The 16,595-nt window shown below is 39.6% G+C and overlaps 1 protein-coding gene across 4 annotated transcripts in view; it reads left to right on the forward strand.

Moving 5' to 3' along the window:
* The first annotated feature begins 312 nt into the window (after positions 1 to 312).
* PTPRD (protein tyrosine phosphatase, receptor type, D) overlaps positions 313 to 16,595 on the forward strand; it is a 367,796-nt gene continuing 351,513 nt past the window's right edge. For all 4 annotated transcript variants that reach the window (XM_006881300.1, XM_006881302.1, XM_006881303.1 and 1 more), the window contains exons 1-2: positions 313 to 452; positions 5,070 to 5,211. The gene's annotated coding sequence lies outside the window, so the exon portion shown is untranslated. The remainder of the gene's footprint in view (positions 453 to 5,069; positions 5,212 to 16,595) is intronic.

Here is a 16,595-nt window from a genome sequence, read left to right on the forward strand (position 1 = left end):
ATAAAAATTAATGTGTCATGTTGCTATTTGAATTTACTGGATCTTTGCCTTAATACTGATTTTGGCAATAAAAGTGCTAACCAATGGCTTGACCAAAAAGTTACCTCCTCTTTCAGTAGTCTCAAAGGAAAAGGAGTACTTCTAATATTGCAATTCTAGTGCATTTAATCCCCGGATGTATCTGTGAGTGGAAATGAGGTGGAGAACTGTGGGTGCAGTCACCGCAAATGGGGGAAGAGTTTGTGGTATGCTTTTCCATTAATTGTGACTATGTATGTTACATATATATATTTTTTTTAATTTCAGCACCTCCACGATTTACACGAACTCCCGTGGATCAGACTGGAGTATCTGGCGGAGTTGCCTCTTTTATTTGCCAAGCTACAGGAGACCCAAGACCAAAAATTGTCTGGAACAAAAAAGGAAAAAAAGTCAGCAACCAGAGATTTGAGGTATTAGGTCCATTGTTCTATTTCTCTGGGGGGGGGAGAGGAGGGGACTGTCCACTCTGGCTTTTGTTTGTATGATATTTGTTGGCTCTGCTCTGATGTTGTCATCAAGTATCAGTGGGCATTCTTCATATTCCGTGGGGTGGAAAACTCAGCTGCGAGTGATTTCCAGACACGGCTTTTGGAGCTCATTATTTGTCCCCTCTCTTATCAGGGCTTCAGCAGTGTCCCTAAGACCACTTTCTGACCACTTCATCCTCAGGCTGCCTCCCCTAGAGGGTCGGGAGGAAGCCTCATATTCTCACACAACAGCCTACAGGATGACTCATAGCTTCTCTGTTTCACAGACTTCCTAGCGCTTGGGTAATACTCTCCCATCCTCAGCCAATCTGTGGAAACAAATGGATGATAGATACATGCTAATTTATTTAAGCCAATTGAAATCCATTTATTACTGGGGATGGAATCAACCCTGGCTTAGAATGAAGGAACAGTTTTTCGAAAGGGAATTCAAGTTCCTGTTATCAAAAGGAAGGATAATAGAAGTTAGTAATGGATGAAGTTTTCTCCTACTCCTTATACCTGTGTTTTGCTAGTAGTAGGGACATGAATGAGAGTTTTGCTTCAGTATTTTCATGTAGACTACTACATTGATGGGAACTTACCTAGATGGGTTGACTTTGTAGCTAATTTCCACTGTTCAGGGAAGAAAGGTCATTGCTTTGAAAATGATGAAACAGTTCAGAGAATCTTTTTGGAGTTCATGTGAGGAGCTTGATGGTTTAGAAATGTGTTCTTTCCTGAGCAAACAAGGGTAGACATGTTCATAGAGAAGGCTTGGAAGATCACAATAATGAATCTATAATTTATGATACAGAGAGGACAGCAGGATTCCTTGGAGTATCAGGACACTTGCACTACTCCAGACTGAAAAACCACAATATTTTCACCCAAGTAACTAATCTATTTCATGAAATAATACACAACTTGGGCGATTAACAGGCTGCTACTAGGTAAAAGATTCAGAAAAGCTGAACTACTTGCCACAGAGCCATAAATGATTCAAATGCACATACACACAAAATTCTGCTTAATTCTACTGATGAAAATGGGCATCTGCACTGTAATTTACAGATAGTACATTTTAAATTATGTTTGAGAATTGTTGTTTGAGAATAGTTAGGGAAAAGTAGCATTTTAAATAAATGTTTAATAATACTAAGTTTATTTTAAATAGTTTCATTAAAATTTTATTTAAGACAGAAAATATATACACAGAAATATTTTTTCAGTCATGTAAAAATAATATATGTGCTTATCTTTGGTACACAGTTTTTCAGTTTAAGGTGAATTATTTTGTCAGTGAAAAGCATTATATTATTCTTGATAATGATTATGGCTTCTTGAAGAAAATCTTGCAAAAATGATTTTATGGTACTCCGTGCTTCCTAACAGCTGTGCTTAGGTTGTAATTCTTAATTAGAGTCATATCAGCACATCTATAGGAAATTAATTTTACACAAAACACCTACACCAGATAGAATCAAGTCTTTGGAAGAAAATCTTTTTAGTACCTTTATAATATGTATATACATTAAAAAGAATTTTTAGGAAGTGGATTCTGATGGTGACTCCATGTGTGTCAGAACAGAACTATTCTCCATAGGATTTTCAATGACTGGTTTTGTTTTCTTTTTTAAAAAACTTAAACCTGAACCTCAAACAAAAGAAAAGAAAAAAGACCAACCAAAACCTTGAACCTCCAGTTTTTTTTAAATTTTTTAAAAATTTTATTATTTTTTGTATGTACCATTGGGAAGGGCGTACGCCAGGGATGCATCCTATCTCCATACCTTTTCAACCTGTATGCAGAACAGATTATCCGGGAGGCTGGGCTCTGTAAGGAGAAATGCGGATGACACAACCCTGCTTGCTGAAACTGAAGAGGACCTGAAGCTCCTGCTGCAGAGTGTCAAGGACTGCAGCCTCTAATATGGATTGAGGCTCAATGCCAGGAAGACAAAGATTCTCACCACTGGACCAATTGGCAGCATCAGGATGGATGGTGAAGAGATTGAGCTTGTACACAGCTTTAGTTTACTTGGCTCCGTAGTCAACAGTCTTGGCACCAGCAGCCAGGAAATTAAAAGGCGAATTGCATTGGGAAAGTCAGCTGTGCTCTAATCCTCATCATCTCTGAAGAGCAACGTCACGCTGGAGACTAAGGTGCGTCTGATACAGGCTTTGGTCTTCCCAATCACTTGTTATGCATCAGAGAGTTGGACAATGACCAAGGAGGATAGAAGGAGAATTGATGCCTTTGAGCTGTGATGCTGGAGAAGAGTATTAAAAATACCATGGACTGCTAGGAAAACAAACAGATTTGTCCTGGAAAGGGTTAAACCGGGTGGCTCCTTGGAGGCAAGGATTCTGAGGCTCCGTCTAAATTACTTCGGACATGTTGTAAGGAGAGACCGGTCCTTGGAGAGGGACATCATGCTTGGGAGGGTGGAGGGATGGCGCAGGAGAGGAAGGCCCTCTATGAGGTGGATTGATTCAGTGACTGGGATAATTGGGATGGGAGTGTCAGAGACGGTGCGATTGGCACAGGACAGAGCGGAGTTTAGGGCTATTGTACATAGGGTCGCTATGAGTCGCAAGCAACTCGACGGCACATAACAACAACAACAACCATCAAATTTGACTGGTACAGGAGGGGATTGCCCGTCCTTCACCAGCAGAGCATCTCGTGGATTCAAACTGTATACCTCTGGGATTGGAACCTTCAACTTCGTGGTTAGCATCCAACATTTTAATCCATGTGCTTCATTTAAATATGCTGCATGATCAATACTAGATACTGAATAAAGTCTTGACTTGAAAATTGCAATGCTTGTGAAACTTGTGTTGTTGTTGTAAGAAGACACCTCTTAACTAGAAAACAATTTAGGATTGCATCCATTTGTTGATATTAATAATAATTTATTCTCTCTTGAAATTGGGGGCCCTGGTGGTGTAGTCTGAGAATTGTGCTGCTGTCCTAAAGATGGCTCCCCTCTGGTGGTTCAGACCCACCAGCCTCTCATCAGGAAGAGATGAGCCATGTCTCCCGTGCAGTTACAGTCTCTGAGAACCCGCTGACGGTCAGCGAGGGGTTGGCTCAGTCTCAGTCATTGTAAGTGAATGAGTGATTCTCAGTTAGTATTGAAGATGTTTAAATGTTGTTGCACGTCAGCTAGTGAGACACTTAAAAATATGCATATTATTAAATTATAGAACATTTGAAAGAGTCCAGTAACTGTGCCTTCATTTGAAAATGCTCTTTTTAATAGAGCTGGAAGTAAAATAGGGCGTTCAGAGAAATGCTGCCTTTTGGATATATCTTTGTGAATTTAGAAAGTGTGTGAATGCCACAGATGACTTGAAGTGGATGTATCTTAAAAAGCACTCAGTCAGGGAGCTCTGGTGGCCTAGTGACAAGAAGCTGCACTGTAATCCCAGAAATGCCTGGTTCAGATCCACCAGATGCTCTGCTGGAGAAGGAGGGACAATATCCTCCTGTACCAGTCAGATCTGATTTGACGGTACGTGCACAAAAACGAATAAAATTTTTAAAAAAACACAAGCATACACTCTATCTCTGTCTCTCATGTACAAACATATACTCACTCCAACACCAAATTTTAATAACTCCATGTATAAGGCAGTCTCCCTTTATTTCAAAGTTAGTTGTATTGATGTCATTATTATGCACAGGTAAAGGCAATATTCATAACTTTTTGTAATTAGAACCTGGGTTTAGAAAAGACCAGTAACTCTACAGTCTAGTTTATGTATTCAGCATCAGCATTGTAATTTTTAAACAAAGCAGTACATGGCTTAGCTGGGCAGTGCCTCGGAGAACCGGCGTTTGATAAACACTTTGGGAGTGGAATTCCCAGTGATGGAGAAATCAGGATTGTTGTTAAGGATGTTTATTTTCTGCATGGTGAAGCAAGCCTCAATTTTATAGCGTGAATGCCTCAAAATGCAGAAAAGGCTAAGTTGGAATAAACACTGGAATGATTTATGGCAAAATTAATGCGAGCCATCAGGCCGGCGAGTTGTGAAAAGTGTAGTGTTGGCTGCCTGAGTACTAGATTTCTTCGGTGACTCCTCCTGGCTTGATCCTCTCTGCCATCTGGGATGAGACACTTCCCACCTGAAAGAGCTGTCTGTGGAGGCCTGCACTCATTCTCCACCCTCAGTCAGTAATGAAAGGAGACCACGTGTGCACTTGTGGTGTCACAGACTGAATGGTTCTAAGAGTTTATCCATTATTACAGAAAGTCTCTTCCCAAACGAGTAGGACCGACTGGCTCTAGACACACACAGTAGCATATTATCATGAGTAAACCCTGCAGAAATGCAGTTAGATGTCCGTGTGTGGCTTTATGACTTCTGTTGCGTAGAAGATTCATTCATTTCGGCTGTCTGTTTACCACAGTAGCTCAAGATAGTGTCAAAGTGCTGTTGAGTTTCCCCCCGGCCTAACGGCCAGCTCGCTGCTACGTGAAGAGGTTTGGATGAGACGTAAACAATAGTAACAACATCTGTGACAGCTATTGTTCCCTCTAATAGGTAATAGAGTTTGACGATGGATCGGGATCAGTTCTCAGAATACAACCCTTACGGACCCCTCGCGATGAGGCCATTTATGAATGTGTGGCCTCGAATAATGTGGGAGAAATAAGTGTGTCCACCAGACTCACCGTTTTACGTGGTAAGTGCCCAACACCAAGACTTTTGCATGAATGTCATTGTTGAACTTCTGAATCTGAGATGTTTTTTATTGTGTTTTTTTTTTTCTGAGAACCATGGCACTTCAATTGAAAATGAGTTGAAATCAGATGTTTATAATTTTCAAACTTTAAATGAAACCTTCTCTTATTATAGGTCTAAAAGAAATTTTAATCAGAAAGAAAACAAGGGCTCAAAGCAGTAGCTGTTTTATATGCCAGAGACCATTTTGGCTATGGCCAGAGATCCTAGAAGAAAAAATGGGATGGTGTACTGTTTTGCATATTAGTGTAATTTGGGCATGGATTTTTTTTTTTTCATTTGTAGTTCAGAAGCTATCTTTCTACAAATGACTGTGGTGACAGTGAAATTTGCTAAATGAAAGGAACAACCTCAATGAAAAATGAGTTGGTCAGATCCAAGAGCAAGGGATGTACCTTTCTACTTTGCTGTTGTTGTTATGTGCCATCAAGTTGCCTGCAACTCATAGTGACCCTGTGTACAACAGCCCTAAACCCTGCTCTATCCCATGTCAGTCTCATTGTCTATGACACAACTACTCCCATCACCCCAGTCACTGAATAAATTCATCTGGAGTCTTCTTCTCCTGCGCTGTCCCTCCAGCCTCCCAAGCATGACGTCCCTCTTCAAGGACTGGTCCTGCCTTGCAACGTATCCACAGTATGTTAGACGAAGCTTCAGAATCCTTGCCTACCAGGAGCAGGATGGTCTCACCCTTTCTAGGATGAACCTGTTTGTTCTCTTAGCAGTCCATGGTATAGTCAGTACTTTTCTCTAGCACCACAGCTCAAAGGCATTAATTCTCCTATCATCCCTCATCATTGTCTAGCTTTCTGATGTATAGCAAGTAAACCTTTCTCCTCTATGTTAAAAAAATATTTTTTAACAATAATTTCTCTCTCTTGAGTCAGTGTCAATTAATGCAAGTGAGAAAGGAAATTTGTTTCTACAGTTTGGCCAGGTTTACCCAGTGGTTGCTATGAGCTGCAGGTGACTCGGTGGCACTTAACAACAACCACCACCCAATGGATATTTATTTTAAAAGTTGTCATTGTTGTTGTGTATCATCAAGTCAGAACTGACCCATAGCTGACCCTCCATTGGGTTTATAGAGGCAGTTAATCACAAGGGAGGAGCTTGCCCCTCCTTCTCCCATGGAGCATCTGGTGGATTGAAACCATGTGCTTTCGAGATTGCAGTGTAGCTTCGTGCCACTATGCCACCATAGCTCTCTTGAAATGTAAACTAAAAATATTGAGTAAAAAGAATTCACTAATCTAAGAAATCTAGAAATTGTGTTTGTATTTATGTGTACATCATGAAATGTCTTGAAATAAAGAGCTGCCTTGTCAAATTCTCAGTATAGTGCATCCACTCTCTGCCTTCCTATGGGATGTCAATGTCAGAGAGTGGAGTTCATCACTACTGCCTGATGGGACAATTCTAATTTCTGTGTGTTGTGTAGAGGAAGGACAGTGCTTGCTTTGGCTAGCCTGACCTCCGATATTTCCAGACTAACCCTTGGGCATTTTTGTCTGTTGTTGCGCACAGACTTTCTACTTGTTTGCTTTCAGCTTCGTTTTTTTTTTAAAGCCAGCATTACGGAAAATAGAATTTCTTAAGATGAAGGAGGTTAGAAAGAAAGGATCAAAATTGAGAAGCCACAGCTGAACACAAACAGATTAGAACCATTTCTCTTCCGCTTCTTCCTCCCCCTTCTGAAGAATGCCTTTAATTTGTATCTTATATAAAATTTGATATATTTCTCTTTCCACGTCTTTGGCACCCGAACTTTCCCTCCACGGAAAATGTGTTCTCCTGATTGAGTTGATAAACCGCTGCTTAGAAGTGTGCATTCCTCATCACATAGGCCGAATTTCCTTTATGGATATGAGATTGGAAAAAGTAGATGACACGATATTTAATTTTTTGAAAAAAAAAATAGCTAATCTAAGCAGCCTGGAGAAAGTGATGAAATTTTAAAATATATAATGTTTTAACTAATTTTAAAAAGTTTGAGAAAGATTTGAGATGATTAAAAAGTAAATAATGGACATATTGGTAATTAGATTTTTATTGTTTAGATTCTTGAAACAAATGCTGGTGTGGCAAACTAAGCTGACTCAGAAGTTCTCCATCTAGTTGTAAACATGTAGAAATGATGACGGAGTTTCTGCAGATAAAATGCATGACTTGCCAGTCTTGCAGATAAGAAAGGATTGATGAACTGTATCAACTAACACTAGCCCAGCCCAGGAACTCTGGTGGCTTCATGGGTATGGACTTGTTCTGACAACGCAAAGACCGGTGCTTCAAGTCTGCCAGTTGCTCCTTGGGAGAAAGAAGGACAGTCTCCTCCCTTGCAGTTTACAGCCTCACAAAACCTACCATCAGCTAGAAGTTCCAGCTTGAGGATAGTGAACTGAGTTGAGTTGAACACAAGTAGGACAGATTAACTTGGTGGATACGTGCTAATAACCAAATGGGCTGTAACTTCAGAGCTAGAGTTTGAACTCTGTAGCTGGGCACAGACATCTGCAAAAGATGGTGGATAATAGAGGAACCAGATTGACTGAGTTCAGATTAATTTTCTAACACTGTTCTTGGGGTTCAGTAGCTCAGGACCTGTAGCTAACTCACAATCACAAAGTCCAACTACTATAGAAAGTAGAATAGAAAGCTGTGAAAGCGCTCATCCTGTAAGGGACAAGACTAAAGACTAGAACTTAGTACTCCGGAGGGCATCATCTGGACTGAAAATGAACTCAGCAACCCATATGTCAACCAGTTCTGCCCCACAAGGAAGAGTAAGTGCGACGGCGAGGGGTGGTGCTACAGCCTAGAGTTTATGTTGTTATTGTTATGTGTCACTGAGTCAGAACCAGTTCACAGCTGACACCCATTCGACCCAGGTACCTGAGTACTCCTTACCACTGAGCTGGCAGAGCTGCCTGTAAGCTTGTGCTAGAATCACATAAATGAATCTTGTAGTGTGTTTTAACCATTCCTAAAGTGGAGGAAGGAATAAAGTCGGTCAAACAAGAAAAATACACAAAATGAAGCTAGAGTTAGAAGTCAGATGTGTCAGACATTAGCTATTGGGGAGAGGAAGACGCTAAAAGAAAGAGCTTGAATAAGTGCATTAAATTGACGTCAGATTTTAGAAGCAGAAAATATTTACAGACTGTACTTGCTATTATAAGATATGCTATAAGTGTGCATATAAAGTGTGTAGAAATGACGACAAAGTTTCCGCAGATAAAATGCATGAGTGTGCTATAAAGAGTGCATATATGTGCATGTAGGCCAAATTTAGTTGGGGACTATGAAATCGGAGTAGAAAAACCAAAACCCTACAAAATATCTACTAAAATATATTTGTTTGAATAATCTTAAGTAAAAAAATACCTCAAAATTATAATCATATTACAAAATCTTTATATCCAAAGGGAAATCAGACTCATTTGCTGGAATCCTTTTCACATTTTAATCTCTATTCATTCACCAGGTTTAGAACTAATGCAATTGTGTGTAAAGGGTAATATATAGGTAATGAAAAATATCAAAATCATTTCCTTTCTAAATATCTTAATCACTCAAAAGGAAATCATTGCAGTTATTTGGATTGAGGGAAGCACACATTTGATGGGGACACAGAAACCTTAGGGGTCATGCTTTCCTTATATAGTCACGTGGATTTCCATTTTGGGGAAAGCCATACAGTGTCTTCTCCCTTATCTAACCTGCTCAGGCAGGAAAACAGTAAATGAGAACGTTTTCATGTTGATCTTGATTTTCTCTGAGTCTTTGCCACGTGGAAGTTAATTTGTATGAATATTCATGATGAAAACCTTTCTGTTTTTCAAGTATTAGCTTGGTGGTGTTTTTTCTTTCAATCCCCCCCCCCAATTGTATATTTAGATGTTTTGGACATACTTCATTAGAACACCCCCAAGCATGTTTTGGATCATAGGAAAGTGGTCTGTTGCTGCAGGTGCCTCGTTGGCTCTGACTCATAGCAACCCAGTGAACAACAGATCTGAATCTTGTCGTGTTCTGCGACATCATCACGCTCTACGCCACACTCAAGCCTATAGCATACGCTCTACGCCACGCTCAAGCCTATAGCATAAAAATGCAATACTTAAAAAAAAATGGCCTACATTCATAGATTCTTGCAGGATAAAATTAATGGGGTTGGGACTTTCTGGGGGGAGTTCTTGTGTCTAGTTGTTATTAGGTGTTGTCCAGTCAAATACCCTCACTGAGACCATATGACTAACAGATCTGCACCCTGTCCTATCCTGCGCCATCCTCACCATCTCTCACACACGCTTGCCCATTGCTGCAGTCACTGTGTCAGTCCACCTGGTTGAGGGGCTTCCTCTCCTCTGCCATCTCCCCAGCTTTCCTAGTGTGAAGTCTTTGGCGAAGGAAGACCCTTTCCTAACAGTATGCCCAGAGTATGGGAGTTGAGGCTGCCCTCTCTTGGGGTGAAGTGGATGGCTCAGTGGTAAGGTATGAAGTTTCCAATGCCAAGTACTAGTCGCTCTGGGGGAGAAAAATGGGTAATCTTCTCCCAGAAGATTAACTCACCTTGAAAACCTGCTGGAGGTTCAGCAGTGGGTGCACCCTCATTTCAAAGTACACAACAACAATACCAACAACAAGGTTAGCTTGCTGTTTTTAATTTCCAAGTAACCAGTGATGATTCTATTACTAATAGCCTTTGAAAAATATCTGAGTGGTACCCTGGCATTCTTAGAGAAGTCAGGGACAGTGAAATGAATGTGATGGTCTTGTTTCTTATTGAGGAGTCTGGGTCTGTGTTAAGTTCTCTCTCTTAGGGAACTCTTTGACAGACCTGGATAAAGACCCCACTTTGTGTGTGCTGTCCACAGATCCTCGGCTGATGCCTTCTCCGTCCACAAGGCCATTTGTTTCCCCCTCCACTCTGCTGACAAGGCCAGAAAAACGTGCCAGCTGTCATGATGGCCTTTGTCTGAGCAGACTGGATCGAGATCAGCAGTTTCTTTCACCCAGGCTACTGCAGAGCCCAATTAATTGGAGATTCAAACATCTGCCTTGTGTGGCTAATGCAGAAGACATCGAAATAATACTCTGACCACCCATGTGCACTGAAGGGAGTGTTTGAGGGAAAATGTTCCCTCAGTGGCTGGTTTCAGATTACTCTGGCTCTGAAAGACTGTTTCTATAAGAAAGGGGAACAGCAGGACTGGGCTGAGCAGGCCCTGGAGTGACATATTTGGTTCATCAGCGTGAACTCACAGTCAAATGTGGCTGATGGGAGGAAGTAGAAGAAAGGTGTGGAGCCTCCAGCTTACTTTTTGGGGTTTGTGGTGCCCAGAGAGGGGAAAACAAGCAAATATGTTAGGAAGCGGAACCTGTGTGCCTCGGACACGTGTTTCCTTCAAAGTAGAACTTCAAGTGTGGCTGCATTTAGAGAACATTAAGGGCTGAGCCTTACCTAGTGTGAGAACGCTGTAAAGGAATATAGATTAGGTAGTTGACCTACAGTGAGTGGCAGGTTCGGACCACAGAAGGCGTTTGAAGCGGAGGCATTACCATCCAAATGAAATGGATTCTCTCTGAACTTTGGGTTACTGGCCCCAGTTTCTTCCCGAGTATTATATTAGCATTAAAATTCATCATAGAAATGTATGTATTGGTACATATAAATGTACATGCATTCCAATTCATATATATGAATGTCCGTATTGGTAAGTAGAATGTAAATATTCTCTATTATATGCTACTGGCAAGAAAAAGAAATATCAAATCCATAGAGTTTTCTTTTTATTCATTGTCAGGAAGCTTCTCCCTGTCTTTAGCAAAAAAGGAGCATGAAGAACCCACTTTTCTTTTTTATATTACTCCCTTTTAAGTAAAAGGTTCTAGCATATTTTCATCAATTTTGTTTCCAATCATCTGAGGAAATGTCCTACTTCTCCAAGTATATCGCAAAATAGAGGGAGCTCTGGTGGCCTAGTGTTAAAAAGCTGTGCTGCAATCCCGAAAGGACACAGTTCGAATCTACCAGCTCCTCCTCAGGAGACGGATAGACAGTCTCCTACTATGCAGTTAACTGCCTCTGAAAACCTGCTGGCGGGTCCGCTGGTAGTGTGGTCTGTAGATTCTTGCCCTGCTCGCTATCCCAAAGCTTTGCTGCCAGTTCAAATCCACCAGCCTTTCACAGGAGAGAAAGATGGAAGTCTCCTTTCAGGCAGTTTAGGGCCTTCAAAACCCACTGGCAGGTCAGCTTTGAGTCAGATCAGCTGGACAGCAGTGACTTCATAACAGAGAATTTGAAAATACACATTGTATGTCATATGGCACAACATGTCATTTTTAAAGATTATTTTCAAAGACTTAACCATTCCCAAATAGCATTGTACCTCCCACCACCACCATTACCTCCAGTACCACAGCCAAACAGGGTATAATGCAGAACTTCATTGTGCTTATTTACTGATAAAGAACCTAGCTTTGCATACAACTTACATAAAGTTTTATTATTATTATTAAAAAAATTTAGCTGGCCACATGATACATTTTAGTTAGCTAGTTTGTAACACACACATAATCTCATTAATGACGCTTATGTATCCACATATAACTATATCATATTCTGTGACTGATTACTTTTAAGCATTTGTATATAAAATAAGAGAGCTCTGGTGGCTTAGCGGTAAGGAATTACACACTAATGCAAAGGTACATGGTTCAAATCCACCAACTTCTCCATGGGAGAAGGATGGGCAGCCTCCACCCATGTGATTTACTGCCTCTGAAAACTCACTGAAGGGGCAGCGATGAGTCGGTTCCGACTTGATGGTGCTCAAAAACTACAGTATAAGTGAGGGAGCACAGGCAGCATCATCTGTAGGCTGTTGTACTGCCAAGCCAAAGGCCACCCTTCTCTGGAAGTTCAAATCCATCACCATCAACTCTGGGAAACGTGGACAGAATCCTCTGGTGCCATATATCATCCTGGAAATCCACGCTGGAGGATCAGCTGTGAGTCAATTTCCACTTTTAAATAATGAGTTTGAATTTTAATTTGTATATTTAAATAGGATTACTGTGAATCATAGTTGATTTGAAGGCACCTAACAGTAGTGGCATCCACTTCCTAAACAACGTGCCTTGGGAAACTATGAACTTTGATAAATGTTGATAGTTACAGAAAAGCTTCAGGCCTTTTGTTCATAGGGTCTTGATGAGTCATGCTCGACTCAATGGCAGTCAACAACAACAACAATATAGAGGTATTTTGTAATTGGTCATTTTTACGTATCTACTTTCTGTCTAAAAAGATTGTATTTTGTGATTAGTCACTTCTAAAACATGAGAAGAATGCATGGTGTCTCCAAGTCTAGGTCTCAGGTAATGAGTTCCCCTTTAGAGCTCTCACTTAGCTTAACTTCTTAACACCCTGAGCCAGATTCTTATTTTCTCTTTCCTTCTCCCGTGTTTCTTTGGGGCTTTTTTTTTAGTTTGTTTGTTTGTTTTGTTTTGTTTTGTTTTGAGGGAAGGGGGAAGGGGTATTGCTTGGTTTTAGTTTTATTGTACACAGTGAAGATACTGGATTACTCACCATTTAACTTGATTCTTTCATACTTTCAGTCATTGCATGGCATGCCTTGTTTCAGGAAGGTCAGTCCTTGCAAGACAAAAAATAAAATAAATAAGCGAACCACTCTCTGAAGGTGAATCTGAATGAGATAGTAAAATGCACAGTGAGCAGTCAGACAAGACAGGAGACATTGTTCTGGGAAATAGGGATGTTTACTTAAAAGAAATGTAAGCCATTATAGCTATAGTTTAAAAAACCCCAAAACTTATACCATCTTTCAGGGAGAAGCCAGTTAACTCTGGGTGCCATCGTGCAGTACCCTGTGATCAGAATTAGCATGTTTATTGCAGCCTCATTTTATTAAGGCCTCTTTTTGAAGATGAACACAGTTGTCCCCGCTGTGAAAATGGTACTGTGCCGTTTATGTTATAAAGTGGTCTCGGCTGGGGACCCAGGCGAGGAATATTAAAGAACCAAGCACAGCTGCTTGACTGTCACACAAAAGAATTCCCATGAAAAACGGAAACAAAACCTAGAGAACTTCGTGGCACTGGTGAGAATGAGTGAAGGTGACCGGAAATGCCTTCACTTAAATGGGTGAATGAGTGGAGTGAGTTGATACCAACATGATAGAGATTTCCTGTATTCTCTATTTCCATGCTTGGAAGAGGAGGCTGTGGTTAGTGAAGCCGTTGATGTCAAGAAAAACTTCTGTTTCCAGCAATATGAGGTTTAGGACTTAAAAATGTCTATTCCTTACCAATCAGTGCTTTCATAAGCTGACACTGTTGTGGACAGTTGCATGACAGAGCTGCTTCTGAGAAGGTACAATAAAATAATAATCTGTGGGAGAAATGGAATCTGTGAATTCTGATTCTTCCTGTGACTCATGTTTTGAGAATCATTCTATTAATGAGGCCTGGTACTTTCTCTTGAACCGTTACCACTTGTTTTTCTTCATTGGGATTTTCTGTTGAAAGTTCTCATCAAAGAAATATGTGTGCTCTTGAGAATATGTTTATTTAAATAACACTTCTCTTTTGAGGTCTTATAATAAAATATTAATCTAATGAGTATAGAGTTATGCAGGTCTTTATTGTTGACTGACTTGCTCTTGAAACCATGGAACTGTATATCTGGAAGATAAATTGCATTGGTAAGAAATAGCTAAATATTTGTTGTTTTTGGTGGGTAGGTTTAAACAGTACTTGCTGTGGTTGTTGTACTTTTGTTTCTAGCTGTGATTAATGGTGACTGTCTATAGTGTCGTGGAGTCTTGCTCTGTCCTGGATTGTATTTACAGCTTGTGACTTCAACATGTTGTTGCAGCCATGGTGATTGTGACTGTCTTCCAGCCTAGGGGGACTGTTGTCTTCTACTATGTTAGACACGATTCTTTTCTTATGCATAACATTTTTCAGTGGCTAATTTTTTAAAAAGTAGGCTACCAAACTTTGCTTCTGGTCTTTGTCTACAAACTCTATTGAAACAAGTCCAACAGGGCTGACCATTTTGGTAATTAAAATCTCATTGGTAACAGGTTCCAGCATCACAGACCACACGAGCCTTCACCAGTCTGGCCAATCCGCAAACAAGTAAGATACTCAGAACCACGCAAAAGAAAACAGAGGCTTATTTAAAATAATACATCAAACAGTTCCTAGTCATGTATAAACAGTTGATGCTTGGACTTTAAAACTGGTAGTTGATTCACTCGTATTGATAACATTTTAAAGTTTATAAAAGTTAAATTCCCCAACTGTTCAAATGTATCTCATTTTAACCTAATAATTATGATGTAATTTTAAAAGTTGTGCATGCTTAATTTATTGGCTTTTGGGGCATAGATATACCAAATGCCTCATCTCGGGTTTAATTATCAAAAGCCTAATTACATATCTCCTTAGAAGAGCAAGTAATTTATTTTATCTTATTAAAAAATTTAAAAAACAATTGCTTGTGAATTAATGCCACATTAAACATAAGTATACTAGAATACTTAATATATTAGGAATAGTGGTAAAAATTTAAGACTCTTGTTATCTTCGATCTTTCCAAATAAATTTGTGTTTTTAATTTATATTTCAGTACTTTCCATATCCCTTTTTTGTATCATTAAGTTTTATCCTTGATTTTAAGCATCACATTTTATTAAAAAATATATGTATGTCATTTTCATTGTCTAACACAGTAGAGTTTTTATAACTAATATCTTTTTTTAAGTTTATGTAATTTTTAATATTTTCAAATCTTTAAAATTAGTGACAAAATTAACTTTAGACACAAGAGTAATTTTTGTAAGTATTGTTCGCTTTTTTTGGTACAATAATCCCTTAATTTCTCATCATTTTTACATTAAAGGAGGATATTTAAATCGAAATAACCAATATCTTTGTATCGCAAACCCATGGCCTTGAGTAATCCTGATCCCTAGTAACCAGACAGGATACAGGGCAGGAGAGAACCGACCCACAGGACTTCCAAAGCAGCCATTTTTTTCAAATTTTTTTTTTAGGTATCTTATGTGTTATTTTTTTAAAATTATTATTAAATTTTATTAGTTGTAATGATATTTTTTATGGAAACAGACTGCCGTGTATTTCTCCTCAGAGCAGTCAGTATATTAGAACCACTAACCTTTTGGATGTTGACTAAGAGCTGAATGCTTAACCACCGATTCAGAAATGAATCATTTTTCACCTCAAGTTTAGCCACATTAAATGTTTTCTTATTTGCCTAAGAATATACATGTTCAGATTATAGATGTGATTACACAGCAGTTGAACATGGGTCAGTTGAACAGTGGGTCCTGAGAGATGGGCGAGCACCGTTCTGAAGGCCGCCTCCCCACAACCGCTACCGCGGACACTAGAAATGTGATTACAGTTTATATTTTCAGACAGGATATCCTTTTTCTTTTTTTTTAAACTGTTCTATAAGGAAAAAATTGCTTAAGGGGGCTGCAAGTATGAGACTAGCAAATCAGTGTTGCAAGTTTTTAGATTTTTTTTTTTTTTACCCTTTTAAGTATTGGGATAGAATGCTCAATTGATGCAAGGATGGTGAGAGTCTTTCTCTCACACACTTTGGACATATCAGCAGGAGTGGCCAGTTCTTAGATAAATACATTCCACAGAAAAGTAGAGATCTGGCAAGGAGAGGAAACCCTCAACAAAATGGATTAACACAGTGACTTTAACAGTGGATTGAAGGACAGCAGCGAATGTAAGGATGACAGGATTGGAGAGAGTTCTGTCTCTAACTAGATGGCACTGCCACCAGCAAATATTGAAAAACATAGATCTCTTTAGTTGTTTCTGTATTTTCTTGGCTCAGTTGGAAACCACACTTTGTAATTTATTAGACAAGTAGAAAACTAAGTATATTATACATGGTTGGCTTACAAAATGGAATGACTTTTAATAAACTTAGTTATTAATTGTTCTTGTTCTGTACCCTCAAGTCAGAATCCACCCATAGCAGACCCTCCAGTGGGTTTTGAGAGGCAGTAAATTGCACAGGAGGTAATTACCTTCTCCTGTGGAGCATCTGGTGGATTCGAACCATGTGCCTTTGCCGTTGCAGGGCAGCTCCTTACCACTAAGCCACCATTCCAGTGCCCCTTATTAATTAAATGAATATATCATTGAACCAAAAACTCTTTTACACTTGACAGTTTTACATAGGTTGTTGTTATGTGCCGTCGAGTCGTTTCCAACTCATAGCGACCCTATGCACAACAGCTCTAA

This window comes from Elephantulus edwardii, unplaced genomic scaffold (genome assembly GCF_000299155.1).
Source record: "Elephantulus edwardii isolate Elephantulus edwardi_28Jun2011 unplaced genomic scaffold, EleEdw1.0 scaffold00014, whole genome shotgun sequence".
Taxonomy (NCBI): domain Eukaryota; kingdom Metazoa; phylum Chordata; class Mammalia; order Macroscelidea; family Macroscelididae; genus Elephantulus; species Elephantulus edwardii.